General features: G+C 41.6%; 1 protein-coding gene across 2 annotated transcripts in view; it reads right to left on the reverse strand.

The window, feature by feature from the left end:
- CDK14 (cyclin dependent kinase 14) overlaps positions 1-24,850 on the reverse strand; it is a 354,521-nt gene that overhangs the window by 12,795 nt on the left and 316,876 nt on the right. The window contains exon 15 of one of the 2 annotated variants that reach the window (XM_072854293.1): positions 7,779-12,034. The exons of the other annotated variant lie outside the window; for it this stretch is intronic. The gene's annotated coding sequence lies outside the window, so the exon portion shown is untranslated. Of the gene's footprint in view, positions 1-7,778; positions 12,035-24,850 lie in introns of those variants that run through there. 2 annotated transcript variants of the gene reach the window in all.

The following is a 24,850-nucleotide window of genomic DNA, read 5'->3' on the forward strand; positions in this document are numbered from 1 at the left end:
CAGTTCCCACAGACAAAAGTCAGTAAATGTTAAATCCCAGAGCCCCTAAACTTATTTTGCATGAATTGCCCTCACAAGAGGGGAGGTGAGATCTGTTTATATGCATCTCCTGTATCAACGTAGAATTCAAATAAATTTCTAGAACAGTGGGAATGCTGATTAGAGACAAATCACAGCAGAAAGCAAAGGTTGCAACCAATTTTGAGTCCAAACAAAATAAAATGTGAATTACCTCATTTTAGCCTCCATACAGTCAGCTACGTTCTACTTCAATGTCTTTTCAATTAAAGCTTTCTTAGAGGAACAATTAACAGAAATAGATATGTTTTTATAAAATAATGTCCTTCTGCAGATGGCATTTTTTCCTTGCGTACTGAGGCTACAATAGATAGCATTTACTGCTGTAATGAGAATAGGTTTTAAGCCTAATAACAGTTGATTTTTCCAAGACTGCAAATGGGACCTTTACGCTACTGGAAATAAAGATTTCAGTCTTTCCTGTATGATGCAGTTTCTGTCCTTAGAAGATCTTGAGATAGTGTGCTGTTTCAAATGATGTAATACTGGGCATAGGGAAGAGGTTGGCTCCCTTTTTCCAAACTGTGTTGCTTAGACAATCACATTTCTTTTTCTCAGAAATACATATATCTGTATTCATAGTAGAAAAAAAAACAACCGGTCATCACATAAGGGTGAAAAAGAGGAACCTGAAGCAATGGTACCAGTAACATCTGCAAATATGTTAAAACAGGAGGAAATCTAAATTTATCCACTGGTAAATCATGTAGCCGTTGCAACCTCTTATATAAGTAACAAATTATAAGGCTATCAAGTGTGAGTTCCTGCTTGCCTAAGCCATCGACATTCACAAAGTGGAATCTAGCCTCAAGCTCCAATTTGTGTTTAAACTGAAGTGTCTATCTTAGCAAGTCATCCCAGATAAAGTCCTAACGCTACTGAAATCAATGCAAAAAAAATACTCATTTACTTCAGGATTGCCATGATTCCAATTGATTTCAAACTGCATTAAAACCAGACCTCTCCTGCATAAGTGGTAAGATGATCTATTGAGTCATTATTTTCTTTAGAAAGAATACATCTTAGCTGTAGCCTGAATTTACCTATTGTCTTCTCCAGCCAGTGAAGCTTGTTATCCCCTTTTGATGATAGGTTTCATTGCTAATGATGATCAGTTATTCCTTCTTTCATGGGGAAATGCTTTCTAGAAATGCTTCATTCCAAACTAAAAGCAAAACCATTAACATGTTCATGGAGTTGAACTACTGTGTCAAAAAATGTGAAATATTGAAATATCTGGGGATAGCAGTCTGGCCAGTTTCATGACATAAGCTCATGATGTCTTGAAACTAAAGTAATCATACCAATTTCTGGCATCTGCACTGCCCCATAGCTGCACACACTGGAGGATCCCAGCGTTGGCTCCCAGCTCTATGGCCAAGAGGCAAGAATCCGAGGTCTCCAGCCTCACAGTCATTCAAATGGAAACCTGTCACTGAGCTGAGAAACCTGAGCTCCTGGCAACCCACAGGTGAAGGAAGCTAATTGAAAGATAAGTCTTTCTCTCCTGATAAATCAGTGGTTTTCAAAGGTGCTGAATAACCTTGCTTTGTTGGGAAAAACTTCCAACCAGCTCTAATTAAACAGTCCCAAATTAAGTTAAAAGAAAAGCAATTTAATTGAAAGAAAGTGCAGGGAGGTCTGGGAAATTTGGGGAAGTGCTGAGGGACACCTCAAAAGAAAAAAGCGTGTGTGCTACCACAGCAATTTCTCTGTTGGGACAATGTAGGATGGGGAGGCATGTCAGAAAAATAACCAGTGTGGAGTTCTTCATTTTTTTCCCCGCATTGCATCCTGCAGCTAGGAGCATTGCAGGCTGATCTTTCATCTGTAATCACTTGTTTAGGTGACTACTACCAGAGAACAAAGGAGATCATCTGTGGAGAAAATAAATCAGGTAGAGACTGAGGATCACATGAGAAGAGAGATTAAACAGCACCTTTTCTTTTTCTCTTTGTAGTAAATGTCCAAGTTAAAAAAAAAATCCACCTAAGGCCATTTCTCTAACTCAGGCTCCAGAGAGTTCTTTAGAAGAACTTGGTTGCAATTTTTTTTCTTCTCTGTATGGAAGAAATTAATAAAAGATCAGGGTCTGGGGCAAGTGTGAGCTTGATACTGTGTGTTACAGATGGCATGGAGTCCAATTCCATCTTCAGGTATTCACACACCAGCACAAACCCCCGTTACTGCACCGGCTGCTGCATGGATGTATCTGAGGGCAGACGAGAGATCTAAGGCAATACAGTAAACAGGACTGAAGGTGTTGCACATGAACTGCCGGGTCGTAGCGAAGTGCCTTCAAACGTGTTGAGTTGGTGGAAACCCTGGCAGGTGACAGTATTTGGATGGATGTGGAAAAGAGGAGGGGTTGGGCATCCCCCATAGCCGCCAGCAGCAGGGCAGGATGCTGGCTGGCAGCTGCAGGTGCTGGCGGCCAGGCTGTACTCGCAGTTCAGGACGCCTCAAAGATGTGCTCTGGGGAAGAGGACGCTGTGAGGGGAGCGCGGGGCCTGGCTTGTCCCAGCAACCTACACCCAGCATCCGCTCTGCCTGACAATGCCGTGCCATCCGATGCCAGTCCGGAGCCATGGCTGAGGGAAGCAGAACCCCCATTCACAGCGGCATTTCGTAAAACATTCGAAAAAATTCTGTGAAAAGCTCGAACCTTCCAAAATCCCTGAATTTCACAGCAACACAGCTCCTCCACCGTGCCAAACCCAGCGGCAGGCCGCACCCTGGCTAACTCGGGATTTAGAGCTCCTCCTCCCGCTCCGCACGGATACTCCGGTGTTATTTTTCCCTCACGTTGGTGCCAGAGTTCCCCCTTTCACAGCCAGGGCAGACCCGACCCCGGCCCCGGCCCCGGCCCCGGCCCTTTCCCGCCCCCGGCAGCCGCGCCCGCGGGCAGCGAGCGCGGCGCGGGCGGCCCCGGCCCATGGCGCCCCCCGGCGAGCGGTGGCGGCGCCGCCCGGCCCGCAGGCGTCGCGGGGAGCCGCCGCGCCGCTCACGGCAGCTACCGGGAAGCGGGCACGCTAGCAGGGCCTCGGTGGTGGGAGGGACGGCGTCCTCCGGCACGTCGGAGCTCCCGTTTTCTGTGGGACAGCCGTTGAATGGTGCTTCAGTTTAAGGTCCCTTCTTTGCCGTTGGCCGCCCTTCACGTGCTGCGTGACCCATCGTGTCTGCGGCCCCTCCGCGGCGACGCGGCGCCCACGCCTCTGGGCATGCGCCAGCAGAGCTGCTGAGAAACGTGTGTTTGTGCAAAACGGGGCATCTGAAGTGCTGTTCAGCAAGGCCAGCAAACGTAAATGTGCTCCTTGTTCGTTCCTGGCACATTCTCCTCCCAGACAGATTCCTGCAGTCAAAATATTTTGGTGTGAAGCGAGCTCTGCGGCCCCAGTCGCAGGTGTGGGAATTCACCGGGCTCAGTGTTTTGAAGGGCACTGCAGGTTTCTCGCCATGAAGTTGCCGTATACCTGCACACTCCCGTCAGGTGGAGGGGATGAGAGAATACCGAGTGAGCCACCGATGTTTTTATTTATGCACAGTGACTGTCACCGCACTAATAAGGAGCAGCCAAGAGTCCTGATGGCAGGGGGCAAAGCCGCTTTAGCACCCATTTGTCATCAGGCCTCCAGTAAGAGGCAATGTCATTTCCAGGCCCCGGCTCCTTTCTTTCCCTGGTTAAGGTGGCATCTCCTCCAGCCCACCTGGCACTGCTGCTGAGCTGGGGTTTGTCACAAGCCTCCTCTCCCAAAAACTGGGTATCGTTTACTTAGGCAGCGCTGGCATAGGAAACCCCACTGGCTAACGCTGCAGAAACACAGTGGGGTGTTCAAAGCTCCGTGTTATTACAGGTGGTGAGCTTATAGCACGCTTCCTCATATTTAGGGACTTGTAAGGGCTCATCTGAAACCCTCTGAGACTCTCCCCTTTCCTTTGATCAATCAGTTGTCCTAAATCTAAATTACAATTGCTTGGGGGAAGGCTTTGGGAGGATACCCAAATGTCCCTTTCTCATGTGGGAGTTCTAAAAGAAGGGCCCAGCTAGCGGTAGGGTGAACATTCAAGAGATTTCTAAAAGAAGGGAACTTTCCTGTGACCATTTCCTAACCACTGCCAGGTTCATGGCCTCCCCCCAGACTGCACATGCATCTCTGTCTTGTGCCCTCTCTCCTGCTTCCTCCACCTCCAGTCCTGCTGCACCGACAGATGTTGTGTTCGAGCAGAGCTCAGAAGAGCGGCTGGAGCTACGGAGCAGCGAAACCTCGCTCTGCCAAAGAGAGCTCACTTGCTGCTGTCTCTGGACTGGCAGAAGAGCGGGGTACCTCTGACCGCTAATGGAGCTGCTCCCAAAATTACAGGTTCCTGCTATTCCAGATTAGTCACTCTGCACGCACAAGTGCAAGCTAAACAGCCGGCAGTGAAAACACGGACGCTGCCCAGATGCAAACAGGCATTTCTGGAAAGGACCTAGTGGATGTGGGAGAGCAGAAGTGCAGGTCTTCCGTGATTCACATCCTCACCAAAGAGGCAGTTGTGTTCCAAAATACCCTGCGCTGGGCTGCTTTCTGAGTGCTCAGCAGATAGACAAGCACTTGTAGCAGCCAGCAATGTACATAAAAAGGGCATGTTAGGGCTATAGTGGTTTGCATTTATTACATGTAATGGGCCAGAACAGCATGCTGGGAGAGAAGTATCTATAAAATGTTAACCACCTATATGAAAGGGGCTATTTCTGTAGAGCACTACCTCCCAAGCAGAAAATCTCTTCTGCTTTCCTGTATGCGTGTTGTGAAAAAAAATAGGGATATAGAAGAACACCTGAGACGGTCTCTGAAGAGTTTGACAGTTTTATCTATGTCTCCTGATGCAGCCAAGTGGCAGTTCATGTTTACAGTATTTCCCAGCGAAGCCGACATGACGGTACATGCAATTTCTCCTGCTCCACACTGACATGATGCCGGGCATTTGGTTAACGATCAACTCTCCGCAGTCCTATTAGACCACAACACTTTGTCATGTCCTGTATCGGTATCTTTCCATCTGTCCATGCAGTGAAACACAACTTGTTTTGAACACTGATGTTACACTTCTTTGCTGTTGTGATAAACTATTCTAAAAAAGTATCTTGAATGCTCAGTCTTCACCAAACACCAAGTGAAATACTCTCTTGGGTGCTTGTGCCCATGCAGAGCTTTGAAAATAGAGAACTGAATCTGTGCCTTGGTTTTTGGGGTGGGTTTTTCTTTTTTTCCTTCTACAAAATACGGCTCTTTACATCTATACGGTATATCCCAGGGCTGTGTGTACAGCTCATTTCATTAATGCATGAATATCTCAGGTGGAAGCTGGGGGCAAACTATTATAATTAGCTGGATTGTAAGATGAACACCTACCCTTTTGAAACCTACTCTGTAGTCCTAATTCTAGCTGAAAGGTGAGGTTGAAATGTTTCTATGATATCATAAATCTCCTTAGGCTTCAAGTCTTTACTAGGGTATATAGCACTGCAGTATCTTGTATAGCACTTAAAGCTGTGACGTCTTTTATGTGAATCACTGTATCGGTCCTTGGAAAATTAATTTAAAAATATGCTTGATTTTAGTTTAGCAGTTCTTTCAAGGTAGTACAGCCCCAACAATCACTACCGGGCCCTTTGGGAAACAGGAGAAAAGAAAAAAAAGAACATTTTTGGAACCACTTTTTTGTCCAACTCGGTATCAGCCGGCACAGGCAGTAACAAAGGGGCTGCAGGACTGCTCTCAGCTATTATTGTGCCTGGCTCGCTCTCAGCATGACTCACTGCAGACAATATATAACACCACTCACAAGGGGAATGAACAGTAAATACTTGGCCCTGGATTTTTTTTTTTTTAATCTCTTCAGGTTTTTTTCTCTGATTTGTATCCCTTTATCCTTGCCCATGTGCTATATAAGCTTCTCAAATCTAATGTCCATAACACCACCCCCCACTGGTAGCAGCAAGCCCTTCCGCTGCTGAAGGGTTTACTTTGCAGAGGTTTACAAGGAGAGGCATTATTTAGAAACTGTATGTGTTAACCTAGTGGCACAAGGTTGCTCCAACACCTTCCCTCTGGTTTTTCTTTTCTCGGGGGAGGGGTGGCTGCTATTCTAGTTAAGTGCATCTCTTCCTTTGCTGTAGCAGCCAGGCTAGTTTAGGAAGAAAACCTTGGGGCTAAACAGGCTAGGAGTGCAGCCAAGGGGGTCAGGAGACGGCTTTAAAGATTATACTACATAATTAAAAGCTCACTCTGAATATCCTTCCTGGTACCCAGTGCTCAAACATACAAACCTTTTTAGGTAATAATTCGTGGTCCTCATTTGTATCTGAGAGATTTGTAGGTTAAAGTTGCCACACAGGTAGTGAGTCAGGAATACCAAACAAATCAGATACTCAGCTGAAAGCACCAATTATTCATCTAGGCTATGAAAAGGCAACGCCTTCCTAAATTTGCCCTAGCCAGTGAGAACTGGGGGTAAAACAGAAACAGATGAACATGCATGTGTTTCCTTGGTTTGGTTTTGTGCAATGCCCTCTGGGTGCAGCTGATGTCATTTTGCAGCAGCTTTCTAGATGTAAAAGTATGGATTCTTCTCCTGAAGACTTTTGCCATCAGAACTGGGCCAGAACGTGATTCTACCAGATAAAACCTGGGACACTGAAGACCCACAATCACACCTATATTGTGCTAGCTCTAAGGAAGACCATTTTATCTTCAATTACTCCTAATCAGCTGGAGCCAAGACCAGAATTTGGGTCCTCCATTACCCATATTCCAGACTAGTGGCTTCCCCATCAGCCTAGAGAGTACACGTACTTGCTCTCCAGCCATCCCCCATCCCAGACCAAAATGATGTTAAAACCAACAGATTCCTATAGACTCCTGCATTTCCTAAAACAGCATATTCTGACATTTCAGTCAAATATTCTAACCAAGTCTCTGCAAGCTGCATCGATTTAACTTTCATTGTCTAAAAATAGGTCCTAGCAAGATGTTGGTACCAAAAAAGCTAGAAGCAATGGAAAGGAGGAGAAAATACTTAAGGCACATATTGATTATATTCAGTGCGAGTGAGCACTTGCCTATCTCGTGCTATAATGCACGAATAAACAAACAGGTTAAGAATCCAAGCAGCACACACTCACTGATTGAGATAAATAACCAAGTATGAGCAGGTGTAAATCACAGTCCCATATCAAAGTTGTGAAAAATGCATATCGTATGTTTTGCCTGATTTTCCAATAAGCCAGAGTTTATTCTCCATACAATGATATATTTAAATCAGACCTAGGGGGTTTTTGGCCAGAAAACCAGCCCTTCTACTACTTCAATTAAGTCCCAGTGTACTGTAAATATGTCCCTTGTCACACATATAACAAAATGGAAAGAGACACCAAATAATTAACCTACTAACTAGTACAGACAGAAACGCGAAGAACCTTGCCCTGCGTAGCTAGCACTGCCTTGTAGTTTTGATTAAGCTCATGTGTTTGACTGAATCAGTGCCTAATCTTTTCAACTAATTACTGTCTAGTGCCTGCCTGCTTCTAAGTATTTTTCATTCCTTAAAAATCTGTTGTTTACAACCATTTCCTTGTTCATTTTTTGAAGAACAGAAAGTAAAAGAAAGGCTTTATTCCCTAGGTTAGGTCTAGATCACATATACGAAGGAGAAGAGAGGTTCTGCTACGCTTTATTCAATATGATGTTACAAGAAAACAACAGTTACAGCAACAAACCATTACATCTTTCATAATACAGACAAATTACAAGGTGTAACAAATAATGCGACATTTATTTTACTGTACTGCTTACTATGCTGTTCTTCTGAAGTATATATATATATATATTTAATTACATTAACATTGTTTTCATGTACCAGCCCTCCCCTTTTTATTTGTTAAAAAAAGAACACCTCTTAGTGCACCATACAAAAATCCATGTGGAAGCTGGCAAGCAGGGATTTTGTATGCAGCACCATTGAAATGCATTTTGGGGGATAGGAATTATTAGTGCATCCTTTACTTCTAGATTTTTTGCTTATGTGAAAAATGCAAGGCAGTAACATATAGTCACTCCACCTAAATGCTGGTAGGGGAGAGTATTGTTATGCTCAGTAATGCAACGTAATTATGTTTATATGGGGTGTCTGCATTTTGCTCCCCAGTCTGTACAGCCTGAACATTTTATATAACAAAGATTACAAACCCAATAATATTTACAGATGAATATTTTGTATATGAGCATACCAGAGCATTGACTACACATTTGGTTGCGTGCACTGACACAGAGCACACAGGGGTGTACATCACCCACCAGCCCACAGGGAATTTATTATCCTACCTTCTTTCCCCAGGAGTCTGAAGTGCAGAACCCCTGCGTGCCAAAGAGAAAGTGAAAACCCCAGTGCCTCTGTCTACTGCAGATGGAATTTTCAGTGTTGCATGTACTGACAACTTATCTAAACCACGGTGCTGATTAAAAACAATAGTGAGAATTAAAAGGACCCAACCGATCCGGGGCACCGTAGTCATGTAATGTCGGCACTACTGGAGTGTCCTGACTGGTGTGGTGCCTGCTGGGTGTGGATTAGAGCTGATCTGAACTCAGCAGGAGAGAGGACTAAGCCATCTCCAGCTGGTTGACTTGCAAAGTCAGGTTCTGTGAACTTGAACTTGTAAGGAATCTCTCTATCATGCAGACCATCTCTATCACCATCTTCCTTTCCCCGTTCACTTAATATTAGATCTCATACAGAGTTAGAATATGCCCTCCCATTTTTATCTGCCTACTACACCTGCTGCCCTGTGGATGCTCTCCCCTCTCGCAGCAAAGCCACATCCTCTCAGTATCATCAGGAAGGATCTGCTGGGGCTCAGCCAAGCGGTAGGAAAATGGAAGTTATGCTGCTGCTGGCTATCGACTCCGAGCGAGTCTCACAGTTTCTCAAGGACTGTGACCCAGAGACTACTGGTCACTTAAGCCCATTTTTTACTATTGGTGGCACAAAACACCACATTCCCGGCACCTGCAGCACCTCTGGAAGGCCAGGCTGCTTCTTCTTGTCCCTTTGAAGATTCTGCAAGGAACCAATTTGCGAAGGATGAGAGAAAAAGAGGGTAACACTACTGATCTTTGCTGAAGCTGTCTCAAAAGCACTGATGGGGTTTAAACAGTCCATTCCGCAACACTGAGAAGAGCTGTGGGGAAAACCCCACTTCTGCAAGATGCTGGAGAGGTGGGCTAGCTGTCAGGGGGTCCTAACTGATGAGTGTCAATCAGGCTAACCATGCAGGAAGGGCTCTGCTGGAAGGAGAGGGCAGGAGGAAGAGGGAAATAAGGCTGTACCGTCAGTTCCCTGGACAAAGACGCTTCTACTTGCTCCAAAAACTTGATGTTTCCCAGCAGATTTGACGTTCCAGAAGAATAATTTCCAGTGCTCACACGAATGGCACCAGCTTGCTGAGCCCAGGTCCCCTTGGTGCAGGGAGAACATCCCCAGGGCCCAGAGCCTCCACAGCAGAGCAGCAAACCCAAGTCACTGTAGGCAGTCGGGGTGCCCGGGAAGTAGGTGCGTAAGTAAGAGATCCTGGTTGCTCCTTAATTGATCGGTAGCTGACATAACCTCACTACTGTTGAAAATCAAGTTACTCTTTAGGAACCTAGATATTTATGCACCTTCCTTCGGGCAATTGAGTTTGACGATTTTTGGACCAACTTTATTTCAGTGGTTGCTTAAAAATTGGGAATGGGGCAGAGAAGATAATCTCACCTGCACGTGTGTGTGCACACACATACACACACACACATACATACCTTAAGCAAACACTGTACATGAGTCACTATGGATAGTAATGTGCTAGGCTTGTGGGAACAGTTGGGGAATTACTCTCTATATTAAACCTTCAGATGTTTAGTTGAGCAGCATAATTGCTTGCCTTCCAATTTAAGCTGCCAAGTAGATGCGTCTATGAAACTACCCTTATATTCCTAATTGAAATCTTTGTTACATTTTCAAAAATTCTTCAGATTTTTGCAGCAAGTTTTTTTTTCTAAAAATAGCTAATTTTAATCATCAAACTGCACACGATTTAAGTAGCAAAGATAATGTATAAAAGACTTTTCTCTTACAAAAAAAAGAAACATGAAACCCAAACAAACCACGTCTAAGGCAGTTTCAGTGTGTGATAAATTCAAAAGTTCAGTGGTCACTTTCCCCCCCTCATAAACACAGGGGAAAAACTGTAGTAAGTTCTAAATAGGATTGCGACTGAAAGTGGCTTTCAGATGGCTTTTACCAGATCCTGAAACAGAGATGTCATTGGGGAAAACTGTCTTTTAATGGCTGTGCAAATATTGAGAATATTTCCACGGTTCAGCTCTTTGAAAGTGTAGACTCGTATCCTAGTTCATTAAGAGGCCTTTCGTAGCTACTTGTGCATTCAAGGATTTGCCTTATTGGGTGTTTTTTTCTTATTAAACACTGCTGGAGTTTAATAAGATGGCAGTAGCACCAATCCTTTTCCCCTCCTTTTAAACACTGAAAGCTAACCAAAGTGTTACCACAGTTGTTAAAAATGTAATTCAATGCATCCAGCAAGCAAAGGATGTCAAATTGATGTGTAGAATAATATTGCCTAGCAAGCGCTTCTGTCCGAGCAGGACTATAACTCCACAGTGGTTTTTGCACCATACCCTGCCCTCTGTGAATGCAAAGCACTGTATATGGTCAGGGCAGTTTTATCACACCCCTGAACACAATGTTCTCCCCAACCAAAATGAAGCAGGAGCTTCCTTTTCTAAAATCACACAACTTTGTTTCTTGCAAAGTTTACATTTGAATGATTCATTCAGAAAAGCTATCTGAAGACACACTATCTGGTAGTGCCTTCCAATCAGCTCAGAATACCTATGGAAAATAACTCGAAAGGTGCTTTGGTGTGGAACAGCAAACAGTTTGGGATAAGGAAAATTCTCCACTGTGCTTTGTATGCGGCAAAGTAACACAGCTAGATGGCTCGTTCAGCAAAAGTTTTTCTGTACCTTAGTATCTGCCTTGAATTAAACAGAACTGTTTCATCTCTGTTTTCGAGGAAACATTCCAAAAGGTAAATAGTGTGAGGAAAAACATAGAGATGTTAGCCAAGACCCAAAAAGAAAGAAATATTCTTAAAGGGAAAAAAAACCATAAAGAATTCATTGTATATCTGTCAGCTGCCTACATCTCATCATTTTTGCTTTGTCTTTCTCACAGGCCTATTTTGAAAACTGGCATGCTACATAGCCTAAGCAGAGTAACCAAATTCAGAGTACTGAAGTAAACATGCAATTATTGCCATGTTTTTAAAATGGATATGAATGGTCTGAGAAGATAATGAAAAAAGAAATAACCCAACAACACTTCAGGAATAGTGGCAAGGTGCTGTAATTGTCAGCCGATCAGACAAGTTGGGCTTGCTCTGACAGAAATAGTCTTCCCATTGGTTGCAAAATATGCACAACTCTCAAAGAAAACACAGTCCTTTATGCCACCGTTGGCTTTTTTTGTACAGTTGTTACTGAAGAAGTGTGAACACCAAATGTGTTGTCTTAATGTATTTAAGACATTGCTGGTGAAAGCATAAAAATCCTTACAAAGATGCAGCACTGCAGTGGAAAATCAAACAAAATCAAACACAAAAGACTGAAAGAGTACATGCCATGTATCAGTAAGCAAAAGCTTAATCTTCACATAGTTCTCTGAAATCACAAAGTATCCAAATGCGTGCAAGGTTTTAAATAAATTGCAGGGGAAAAACAGGGTCTTGCCAGCTTCAATTTTCTTTTGAATGAAATCCACCATAGAGAAAGAAAGGAAACAGGCCGTGGTTCCTTCCTGGTGTCGGCCTCCTCATTAGGTTTTTTTTCCCTCCTCCAAACTGGTAAATTTTATCCTGTAAGGAAACAATATAAATTATAGTAAGCCTCACATATTGCATGTTTTAATGATTTTTTACTTGGTAAAAAATAGGTTAGTCCAAAGCCAGTTATGAAGACACCAGCTCAGAGCAAAGGACAGACTTCCAAAGCACTTTTAGAGCTGGTACCTCAAAACCACCAATCTTCTCAGGGTGGTTGCCTAAGAGAGATATAGTAATCTATATTCATGTATCTCTGCCCCAAGTGCTAATCTTCAGAGGTGCCATCAGCACTCACATTCTCCATGGAAATTATAGGCAGCCGTAAATAGACAGCTGGCTCTTCTAAAGGTGGTCACACCGTGTCAATGCAAAGGAAGGTTGCTAAATGCTGGCACAGTGTCAGGGCCTTACAAGCTCGTTTTGCTCCCTTTGTCGTGGAGTCCCTAGCGATCACCTTCACAGCAGTGCTTGCAACTAGTTTATGAAAAGGTCTCCTCCTCAGGTTTGCTTCCCAAGAGTTATTTGAGCAACCTCGGGGCATGTCATGAACACTTCGGCACACACAGCCAGATCATGGAGCTCCTCGTTGCACTTCATTTACACATATTCACCTTTATTTCGGTGTTTTTCTATTAATAGGCAGATAACTAAAACCTCTCCTTTCATATACAGAAAGTAAACATTATATCGATAGCTTCGCTTAACATTGTCTTTCACACTGCTGATGATTCCTGTTTGTTTAGGCTCAAAGCAGTGACTGGACTTGCCAGAAGGTACCATGCTGTTTTTGAGATTTACACAAAACAGGAGGCAGGCTGAGAATGTGGGAAGCATTACTTTAAAACAAAGCACTCAACAACTGCAAGAAGAGCCAGGTGAAGGCTCAATGAAGGCTAGATCGACTGGAGCCATTGGAAGGATTTTATAATTAACATATTTAACTCTTAATAGATGTCCAAGTAGAATTCTATGCCAAGTAATAAAGTGACACTTTCTGAGAAATTCTGTAGCTTCCTAAAGTTCAAAATATATTTGTTTTACAAGGTTTTTCAAGACCAAGGATTGTAACTACAGACCTGCTACACTTTTAAAATGTAGTTGCAGGAAGACAGTCGGATATGGAGGAATTTTAGCACTTAAGAAAAAGAACGCTGAAATATTCATTGAGCATGGAACTGGTTTGCATAGCATGTCCTAAAACTATTTAAATGAAACTGGATGCAGGTGCCAGTGAATCTAGTCTAGCCCTCATTTCAAAAGCAGGAGAAAAACAAGGCATCGGTTTTGAACTGCAGTTTCAAGCATAACATTTTAATTGTGGCTTTAATCAAAACAGCCTAATCTCTACACAACATCTAACTTTCATAATTTCCAGGGTTCCTGTCGTGGTTCTTGAGAGCTCTTCTTCTGCCCTTTAAGCACCAGAATACCTGAACTGGATTAACAAAAGCCTGATCTTAATGATGCGTGGCAACATCTTGGGCCTTCCTGGAGCTTGGTCTACCACCTCTTGAGTCCTGCTTGGGTTGTTTCCTAAATGCCTCTGGAGTTTGTGTGGAATGTCTATTCCACATGAAAGTTCCACTTTCCCCAGGGTCTAGGAGCTTGACTGAAGTGCTAACAAATCTTTTTTCAAGGAATACATTAGACTTGACCCATTTAGTTTACCCTTCATAAGCTTAAAAAGAAAAGCAGTGTTTGGAACATGCAGAGATTCACAATGGCTTAGTGGTGAAACACTGTTGACAATATTCCCCAAATTCCACATTCTCCTGTCTTCAAAAACACTTTTAGGTATGGCCTCTTTGGAGCCCCTCCTTATAAAGAAGCAACTGGACTCTCAACGCTCCTTCCAATGCTGAGCTTACATTTTCCCCCACCCCCACCCATGCTACAGCTGGGAACAGTGGGCTTGCAGTTTGGAAGCCACATCTGCCCAGATCCAGAACAGCTGCCCTGATTTCAGGCTAAGCCCAAATTGCTGGAGTTCCAGAGACTGGCATAAGCAGTAGGGACATCTAGGACAGGTAACAAAATGATCTGGATAGAAAAGCCTCTGGATGGAGGCTTTTCCAGGAGTTACCACATTGCTCAGATTTGAGAATAACTGCAATTACATTAATTACACAGAACTTTTCCTTTCTATCAGTGGACCTCAGGACAATTTCTAAAGGAGATAAGCATCACACTTCTCCCAGGGTTGTGCTACAATTTTCCAGTGACAATACTACATTTTCTGGCTTCAAGTTTGGCTCTGTAGGCGAAGCTGATGACGTGTTCTCCAGGGCAGGGCCTGAGCCTGTGAAATGGGGAATACCTTCATCAGAAGCTTAGCACTTCCAGAATCAAGCCCTAGAACATTAAAAGCTTCCTTAGAAATGAACAAACTGACAGCTGCTACCATTTAACACAGGGAGAAAAAACTTTGCAAACTGGCAACTACTGCCAGCACCAATGCAGACCAAGGGCAGAGCACAGAGGACTAAGAAAGAGTAGTAGAGGTTACATAAATGTGCATGGGAGATGATTGCAAAGATTTTTGCTGAACTCCACTTGTTTTCCTGCTCTGGCTCACTATAAGGCAGCTGACAGTTTTATGATCACAACTCCAGCTCCAGCTTTGCTGGGTCCTGCTATGCCAGCCTTGCAGCTGGGGTAACTGGTTTCCTGTGAAGCCAAGAGTCTGTGCAACAGTATGGTGGGCAACGCCACCTCCCACCTTCTGCACAGGCTCAAGATTTAGACTACATCAAAAAGTAAACTCCCTGGAAAAGAAGGTAATTTGATGCCACATTTCCCCAATGGTTCTGGCTGGGGAAAGCTAGAAGACATAGTGCAAGTGGAACCAGGGAATGGCTGGTGGTCACAGTCTCTCTGAAGCCATGTTGAAATGCACTGCCTGCCCGGTTCAGGAAGCCAGCGTCCAGGACAGCCCCCCGCTGCTTGGACCAGCACCCTAATGGCCAGGTTGTTATGAGGCTGAACCCTCAGTTTCGGCTGCCGAGACAATTCCACTGTGTATAAAATCCTTAGGTGATCTTTGACACAGCGAACAAGCCTGGTGGTTAGGAATATGTACACTGGGAATATATAACGTTTGCGTCTGCATCCCTAATTCACTGAATGTTTAGTGTCGATTCAAAGTGGAGTCAGCAGGTGAAATCCCTTCTCCTTGGCCTCAGAATGCCCTCGTGGAGTGCCAGCCTTCTCCTGGGCAATGGGGACCAGAGGTCTACCTATCCTGAGGCAAAGGAAGAAACCGAACATGGATATGCCCCTCTGCAGAGGAGCGCTGTAATCGCTGTGCTGTGGGACAGGAGACCTCCTTCTCTTCACTTGGGTTTTGTTTAAGATGAGACTCATTGCGTCACATCAAACAGACACCTCCCCTAAACTGGAGGAAGAGAAGGGTGTCTTTTTGTCCACAGCAGAAAATCCACAATAAAACCAACATGAAATTTTAGATTGGTATGAACCAATCTTTTTATTAAAAAAGCATTGTTTCTTCAGTGGGGCTCTTGAACTGAAACATCAGTTGTTCACACAACCAAGACCCAAGGCAAGGCCCTCTACACAGTGCTGCCATTCAGTTCCCAGATGGCTTAGTATTCCATGTTTGCATTTTTTAAGATATATTTTAGAAATATGCTTGCTTAGAATTTAATACATTTTCCTGATCATACAAATCAAAGTTTTGCCTGGTGACTTGGCAGATTGTGTTTATGGCCTCTGGTCACAGCTTTGCTTATAAAAGCGTAAATTGTTAAATGGAATATTTACAACTTGTGATTTCCCAAGAGCAAAATAGGGTTCTTTCAGATATCCTTTAAAAAAAAAACAACAACAAAAACTGAAATGTAACAGACTGCCTTGAAAATGAACTTGTATTTTTTCACCACAGGTCCAGGTACTTTTGGTTTTCATGACATCTCTACTAAACCTAATAGAAGATTACAAGCAAGTTAATGATGTGCTTGAAATATCAAGTGACCTAAATCAAGTAACTCAATTGTATGTTTGTTATCTAGAGAAATCATCTGCTGCATACATCCTGTTTGTCCGAGATCCCGAATGGGATAAAATAAGGTGTTAACCCACCTTAAAAATGGCAGAGGCCAACTTCAGAATGCAGTAGCTGTTGATGTAACAGTGGTTCTAGGAAGGGATGCTAAAGCTTGTAATTTAAACATTAATCATGCTCTCAATACATGAGGCAGAGGAGGGTGACTAAATCCCAAATATTTTTCTTTATTTTAATTAGTAAAAGAATGTCCTTTTCTTTAAGAATGCAAAGCACCAATTCAATACATGCTCCTTTTGGCAACATCAGCATCCTTCTCTAGGTGCTCGTAATTTTTGTATAAATTATCACATAGGGCGGAGCTGTGCTCCCGCAGAGTCCTTAGCATGTAAAGCATACTCAGAGTACAGGTCTATATATGCTGCAGCTGATTTAGCATTATTGTAAGAGTATTCATTCTACAATGCCAGATTTAAAATAAAAATGTGAGCTGACAACTGGAGATACCGTATTCTCTAATACATGGGGGTATTTAAGATCATCAACAATATATTCTTTCTGCTTCTCCCTCCACCACACATGCACGCACCACAGATACCGTTCATCCTCTCCAAAAAAAGGATACTATTAACAGGTGATTTTCCCCCACATCCTTTTTTCTTATCTTTGTTAGAGAACTCGTTTTAAAAAGCCAACCAAACATTATCAATACTATTTGCACTCAGATAATATCCACATGCAACTCGTTGCTATAAATATTAATTAATTGGACCACCAATACCCATAATGCAACTTTATTTTGACCTACATGCCCTATGAACTAGATATTTTTTGGATTCAATTTTCTTAAAACCAACTGTCAGCATCATGTGATGGAAGAGATGAAAAATGAAAATGAGCGTTCCCGCTGTGCAGGTGAGTGACCTGTGGGAGACAGCTCTGCCTGCTAGGATTTTTACACGTACCATCAGACACAGACCAATTGATTAGATCATCTTATACCCGCCACCAACTAGGCTCGAGAGACTAATTAGAGAGAGTACTGCCTGCGCAGGCACCCCATTGACACCTAATTTGCTCAGCCAAAGCCTTTGGGGAGAATGTATTATCTCTGCAGCTGCACTTCATGCATTTCTGATTTGAGGCATAAGCAAGGAGTACTTCTTCACTCTTTTGAGCAAACTGAGTATATAAGCCCTTAAGTGCTAAATACAAGCAGACAAATTAAATCTGGCCAGCCTCTCATAAATTCTTTTTCCCCTTCAAATATATATACACATATATACATGCATACACGCCTTATTTTATATCTGTGTCTAAAATACATGTGCGCAAATGCAAACATACAAATAATGTGTACGTATGAGCCTGAATGTGTGTGGAAAGCATGGATACATAAAGACATTTCTATAAACATATGCTTTAAAATACGCAATTGTCACACTGTACAGAGTGCTCTCTTTTGCAGGGAAGTTTTACTTCTGTGAGATTTAAAAGAAATGCAATTGTTCTAATATATGAAAAATAAATGATCTGCAGTATTGTTAGCTCAGGCTCTGAATTACCCCATGGACAAGGCTCAGTAGACTGTTGCCTATAAAGTTGCTCTGTGTATCTTCAGAGGTGTTAGTTCAAAGATTATTTCAGTATACAGACTAGCTTTGTTGAAAGCTTTTCTTCGATGGACTATACCTTGTTTGTGGTTTCCCGAGGAATACTGTTCACTAAGGCTAAATACAAGATTACTAAAATTGCTTTCTGCTGGGCTTTAGTTTTATCTAGTTATCCATGCCCCAAAATACACAGAAGAGGCAAGACTTAAGGCTGTCATTAAAAATTTATTTGAAAAAAAAAATTGACACTAGAAAAACTATGATTTTTTTACGAACTGAGAAGGGTTTGAAGAAAATATTTTCTGCTATAGGCTGGTATGTGATTCCTGAACTCAAATACCTTGTAACACACAGGAAAATGGTGGATTTGCATGACTTCTAGAATAGCACTGGAACAAAATATCTCCTTCTCTGTGATGTGTCTACAAAGCAACTTTCAGGAGGTGAATGAAGCTGAATTATTACAATTTAATTTCAGCTTGTGCCAAAGCCTGTGTTGACATGGTCAGTTTATGGTGTCAACTCAGGATCCTGCGCTGCCATAACTAAAGAATTAAAGAAGGCTTAGCTAAATATGTGCAAGTTACCTGTGTGGCCAAAACATCAGATGTAACCTCCTTTGCCAAGTACACAATGAATGCGACTTCCAATCTTTTTCCTAGGATGGGGCATAGCTTAATAAAGAGAGAACATCCTCACCTTCCTCCCCTCACACGGGCCACATCTTTTCCAATTAACTTTACATTTCATTAGCAATATTTAATCTCATTTAATGTTTAAATGACACCTCTGGATTATCTTGACAATGGTTGGCTGTTATTCTTTCACAGACGCAGCACTGTACAGGGTACTTACACATTATAGTAATTACTATCAGTCACTAAAAGGAAACCACATTTGACAAATAAGTAACAAAGGATTTACTGATTAATTTTTTCCTGCTCTTTTCCCCCTGTGTCTTAGTTACTGCATTGGTATTCTTATACACACTGGATTTCCCAGACTCTATCTTCAGTGATGAAAATTGCTCTATATTCTTCTCCATAGTATGAATCATAATACAGATTGCATATGGACATGTTCCTGTTTTAAGAATTCCTCTTCCCACAAAGAATTTTTCACAGATGGAGTTTGCCTCTGAACAGAGCACCGCAACTCCAAATAAAGGGATTTGCATATGGGAGGTGACTGCAGTGTCAGGGTGGGTGCGAGGGGAATAACCCTAGAAGAAATGAGTGCTAGACAAAGACTGTAAACTAGTCAGAAAATAAAAAGTTAGAATAGTAACACAATTATAAACACTGGCTATGGGGCTGGAAAGCAGAAACCAAGATTTTGGCTTTGCTACTGAATGTGACTGTGGGCAAGTCACTTTATCGCCCTGTAACCTCTGTTTTGTAACAGGGGCTCTGTTTTATATCCCAGCCTCTGGGTTGAGAGCGTCTCCCAAAATGAGTGCCCAATTTTAGCTGGAGCCACCAATAGTTCAAATTACATAAATACAGTTACATTTAACAAAAATGCAATATTAGAACAGCTACAAACTTTGGAAGTTGTTGGAATTCTTACTTGGACTGTCAGTTTTCCAAATTGTACCTTTATGTACAATAAGCTTCCAAAATGAAAGTCCTACATCACCTAGGACTTTGTAAATGTGCATCTAAGAGTCCAGTGTGGGAGGCTGATTCTGAAGAGCCAAGATTTAAATTATACACCAGTTGCTAAGTAGCACATATGCATATCAATAATTGCAAACCAACCGTGCATACTTTGCACACAGGTCTCTTCAAAATATTACAATGAATTCCTTCATAGTGTGTCTTGTTAGGAAAAAAAGGAATACAAGTCCTGATCCTCACTGTAATATATTTTATTCACAATATTCACTTCCAATGATATTTGAAAACATGATTGGTTTCACAGTTGATTTGTAGGTATACCTTTAACTTTTGAGTGGCTGTGGTAACTTCCAAATTAGTTTTCTCTGAGTCTTTCAGCAAAAATTCTTTCCTACCCTAGCTGCCCACAGCTGAAGTTTTTTCTTTGAGTTGAGAACAAAGTCCACAAAGCCTTTTACAATTACCATTTGAATAAGGCTTCACATGAAAAATGGCCAGGACTGAATCTACTACATGTCTTCTAGTTTTCAAGAATAAAGCACAGCCCTCTGTGAGTGAGCTCTGGGAAAACTAATACTTCAGACGAAGATACTACAAAAATAGCAGTGTTACTGAGCTCAATATAGTTTGCAAGCAAAGCCATAGAAACCTTATTAAAAACAAAAAAGCAAGCTGAGTATTTTGGTACACATCAAGACCAGAAAAATATTAGTGCTACTTGTTTGCAAGAACATACTTCTCAAACCTGATAAACAGCCAAATCCTTACAACGTCTTACACCCTCCTGGTTTGTTTTTCCTTTACCAAAGACTTCAAGATTCAGTATGTTATTTATATTTTTAATGGCTTAAAGATTTGTCTTCTCTGAAATTCAATCCCTATAAAGGCATAAATTTTCACTTGTGATTATATCCATAGAAAAACTGAAGGATGTAACTCAAAGATTTTCTAGATTCCAATGTGCAAGAAACCCAAACAAGCCCTCCCCCTTCTTTTTTTTTTTCTTTTTTTTTTTCTGATTAATGTGATGTGTCTGAATTGCTATGTTTCTCACCCTGATAACTTGCAAAAAAGCCTGCCAAAGAGGAACTGACTGAACGTGAACTGGAGAAATGCTGTCTCCCTGGATCTATAATGAGAGAACCTAAACCTACAATTTTTGCCAGTGTTTGACACAATGGGATCCCTATCTCAGCTGTAGCACCAGCTCTCTACTCTGAAACAGATAAGTAAATGCTATGCCTGAACAAAATTTGTATGTAGCTTAATTAAAATATCTGAAAGAGAAAAAAAATAAAAAAGAGCCTATCAGTTACGGTTGCATAGAACTCAGAAAAGGAAATACTTGTTGGAAGATGATATACAGCCATTAATGCTCTGGTTAACAGGTTTATTACTGGTTTGAACCCCTCTCTGGAGAAAAGGAGCACCAGGAAGAGCTGGTGAGAGATTTCCTCATTGCACTCGCTTGTTAAACCGAACAGCCAAGGGACTGGAGATTCAACCACAAGCAACTGGGTGCAAGTGAGCTGAGCTGTGGTGCCCTTCCACCACATCTCATCTTTGTGGCAGAGCCAGCTTAAGTAATTCCCACTGCCCACAAACCTCACTCCTTATTTCTGCCCTGCAACTTGTGCCCCTGTCACTTGCCCTGATAAAACTGTCTGTGGGACTCCCTGCACACTGGATCACTAAAAGTATCGGAAGTGGGATTCTTTTTAACATAGATCTTCTCAGTGATCCAGTTTATATCAAACTTATAAATACTTGCACCAGCACAACTAATGGGATTGGAAACTGGTGAGGGAGCAAGAAGGAATTGCCTGGATAGAGCTAGGCAGAAATTCATCACGCAATTTTTGCCTGCAAAGACAAAAACGGAATTACATTCTTATTTTTCATCAACAGCAGTTCCCCAGTGCATTACTCATAACAAACCTTCACTTTCTAAAGTCTGAAGCCACTTCCCAACTCACAAATGGCTAATTATTTTCAGGTATCCAGAAATACAGTGAAATCTGCCTTAGCTGGCCACTTAGGGGAGCAGACAGAAGTTGTCGCATAACGACCTGCTAATTAAAAAGGAAGAAAACCATACTCAAAAGATCTGGGAATACCCATAAGATTGCCTAATAAGGATAATCTCCTGTACATGTTTCAAGGGATCAGCAACCAAGAGATGGCTGAGAGCCCATGCCTCTGACTGAAAGTTCCTTGGATTTTTTTGGTTGGTTTTCATTTTTTAGCAATAAAAATACGTTGGCTTGCCAACACATGAAGGAGATGCTTAACGGTTTGTGAAGCTTCAAGTCATATTTAACCATAGTTCAGAGACTTTAGAAGGGATAGAAAAGCTTCACATTCTTTATAGTTCTGTATCTAGCTATGAAGAATACAACCTTAGAGTTCAGGGACAGCAGAGCAGCTCTGCCCCGATCCAGATATCATGAATGAAACTTATTGACTGCCAGTCTCAGGACTGATGGTTACTGTTATTTAACACTACTATTTGTCGACTTGAACCTAAGCATATTTCTTCTACCTGAAGCACAACAGCTGACCAACTCAAAAGACAAATGAGATGATGTGCCTGACCATTCCCCCCCCCCCCCCCCCGCCCCCCCAACATAACAACAACTAAATAAATTCAGATAACTTATTTGGAAATTTACTCCTGGTTTTCCCTGTCATGATTTTTATCCCCAAAGCAAAGTCTGCTGGAGAAAATGACATATGATAGACTAAATGCCTGCCAGATGACTCATTAGCATTCACCTCCTCCCAAAAATTAAGCACTGCCTCATGCAAAGATTAAAGTATCCACAGGTACTTAAAAATAGGACATTCTGTATACATGTGATTGTTAATATTACCCAAGTTACTTCTTGAGAGATAAGTGCTCCTGGAACAAATGTAGTGCTTCTAGTGTAATCAGTGCAAAGTAGCTATGGGATAGTCTTGAGATGGGTGTGGACCACTTCACTAGTTGGCTTAGAGAAACAAAGATTCCTTGGAATTTAAAGATACCTCTGCAAGGGATCACAACACTATAAACTACCTTAGTCCCCACAGATAAATGCTAAACATTAACAAAACAAAGTGTGTACGTTTATCACTACCAAAATCATTGTGGTAGCCTGAAAGTACCTACAGGCAGTTTGGAATTAAGTTATGTTTGTTAATTCTTCTTTGAAGAAGAGGGAATGAATGTTCAGATGGAGAAGGAAGAAGGAAAAGGGATGGGTAAACTATGAAAAAAAATCAATTTCTTACCTGTATTGTATTTTTATTTTTGTTAGTGTTTTTCCTAGAGTTTTTTTTCCAAAAAGGAGAGTACTTTTCAAACCAGCACGGAATTCTTAATTAATCTGGAATGTGGAGTTATGAATGCCTTTGTTTTAGCTTGACAGAACAGACATCATTGCAGTCGCATTCTGGATAGCAAAGATCCTTCTAGCTAAGCACCATCTGGTTATACATTCTATTTGCTGCTGTGGCTTTTCAGAGACTGAGCATCATGCCAAAGTGGTCATGTCAATTAAAATACATTTTTTAGGATAGCACTGCAACCCTTAAGCACACATAAAATTAGACAGAATGCAGACCTCACACGCTGAATCAGAAGGATCTTTCCCACAATTATAGTATATTAAATTAATGGCAAGTTTAAGTAATAGATGTATTTAAATTTTGCAATATATTTCCAAATACCATTATGTATAAAGCTCTTAAGCTATGTGTCCACCCACACCATGGATGCCATACAATGGTATTGACAGAGAGATCAGAAAGTCTTTGGAGTTGACCTTTTCAAGCCTGAATTGTTTCCCAACCCAACAGTTCTGAAGACTAGAATGGGGCAGGGGAGAAAAATCCCCGTTTAGGAAATGCAATGGTGTCTATATGGAATACTGCTTGCCTCCATGCTCACTCCCTATAGGCTCTGCTGGTACTTACCTACACAGCTCCCACTTGGGATTCTTGCTGAAAATCTATTACATTAGAAATAGTTACTGGCAGCTTCAGGCCAGCTGCATTTTTCCCTGCCAGTTCCATTTTTACATACAAAACCATATGGAGTGCTGAAACAGAAATATTTCCACAGTGCGGTCTCTGTGGCATTAAATAGAAAAAAAGCTCCAGAATTGGCACCTCTACAGAGCATCACTACAGCAATGAGGATATCCTATCTAGTATATAAAGAGATCGCAAAGCAGCTCAGTTATTTTATTTCTCAGAGTTCCCACTCTGGCTGTGGTAAGAACCTTTTCCACATGTATGACTAAGATGTTCAAATATAACGCATGGTTTGGGAAATCCAACACGCGGTACTTCTCATAGACGCAACTTTTAGAAACCATGCAGCATCCACACCCTTTGAAAATCAGGCCTCCTTCAGATATTACAGAGGCTTCCCCCGCCAATTGTTTTTTGAAAGACTTATGTGTTTTTAAAAAGCAGTCGCACACACTTGAGAGGCTTCATACATGTGGCAGAAATTGTAGATGTCAAATCAGGTGCAACATACCATGCATTTTGTGGTATGCAAAGACAGGGATCATGGTAAGATGGAGTACTAAAGGCTTTTCTTTCACTGCCATAAGCATCAGTGTTCTTGTAACTGCAAGAAATACTTAATCTTTTTTTTTTTGAAGCTCCATTATAAAAGTAAGGTTTTGCATAGCTCATTTAAATAGTTTAAATGACACAAGGTTAAGAACAGGAAAGCCTTTCACCAAAGGTGGTTAGTCCTTTTCAAAGATTTCATATTATCTGAAGCTTACTTTCACTGCATTCTTTTACCTTGGCTGCTTCCCAAGTGGGTATAAGTTAATTAAATAGGATTTTGACCCTTTAACCTTCCCTATAAACTGCATCTTTACCTAACTCTATTTAAATAAATCAGATAAAAAAACAATCATGTAGCAGAATATGTATTTTTACAGCTGCGGAAAAAACAAACATGTCTACTAAGCTTATTTGTAAGTCCTTAGTAGTCAAAGCAACAGCCAAGACTCATGGATGATTTTAATTAAAATAAATCTGGGTGGGCACATAAATTCATTTACGATGGCTTTTCTCAGACTGAAACTTCTCTAGCATTACTGAACAGCACTGCACTACAGTAAGTCCTCATTTGTTCATGGTGACTGAAGTTCAATCCACCTGATTAGCTTGTATTCATTTTATGAGTCATGTAAAGTTTAGCTAGTCTCTACAAAAAATATCAAAGGTACGAGGCTGAAAACTGTTACAGAAAAGGATAGAAAGAAAAGAGAACAAAGAGGCAGATAATAACAATACAGAACGATACCCAGCATTTCTATAACAGACATGGTCTGGGTCTAATTATCAAAAGAGGGTGAAATAGATGCACCAGGAGAACATCACATTGCTCTCTACAAACAGATAGTGCGACTTTCTGTATACAATTATCCCTTTTTACCTTAAATACAAGCTTTTGAATATAAACACCGCCTATTATCTCAGATTATGAGACCCTTCCAAAAAATTATAGCCTTCTCCTAATTTAATCCAGAAAGAAAATATAATTTAGGTATGAAGGATGATAACAATTACGGATGAAGAAATGAGT

This window comes from Ciconia boyciana, chromosome 2 (genome assembly GCF_034638445.1).
Source record: "Ciconia boyciana chromosome 2, ASM3463844v1, whole genome shotgun sequence".
Classification (NCBI taxonomy): domain Eukaryota; kingdom Metazoa; phylum Chordata; class Aves; order Ciconiiformes; family Ciconiidae; genus Ciconia; species Ciconia boyciana.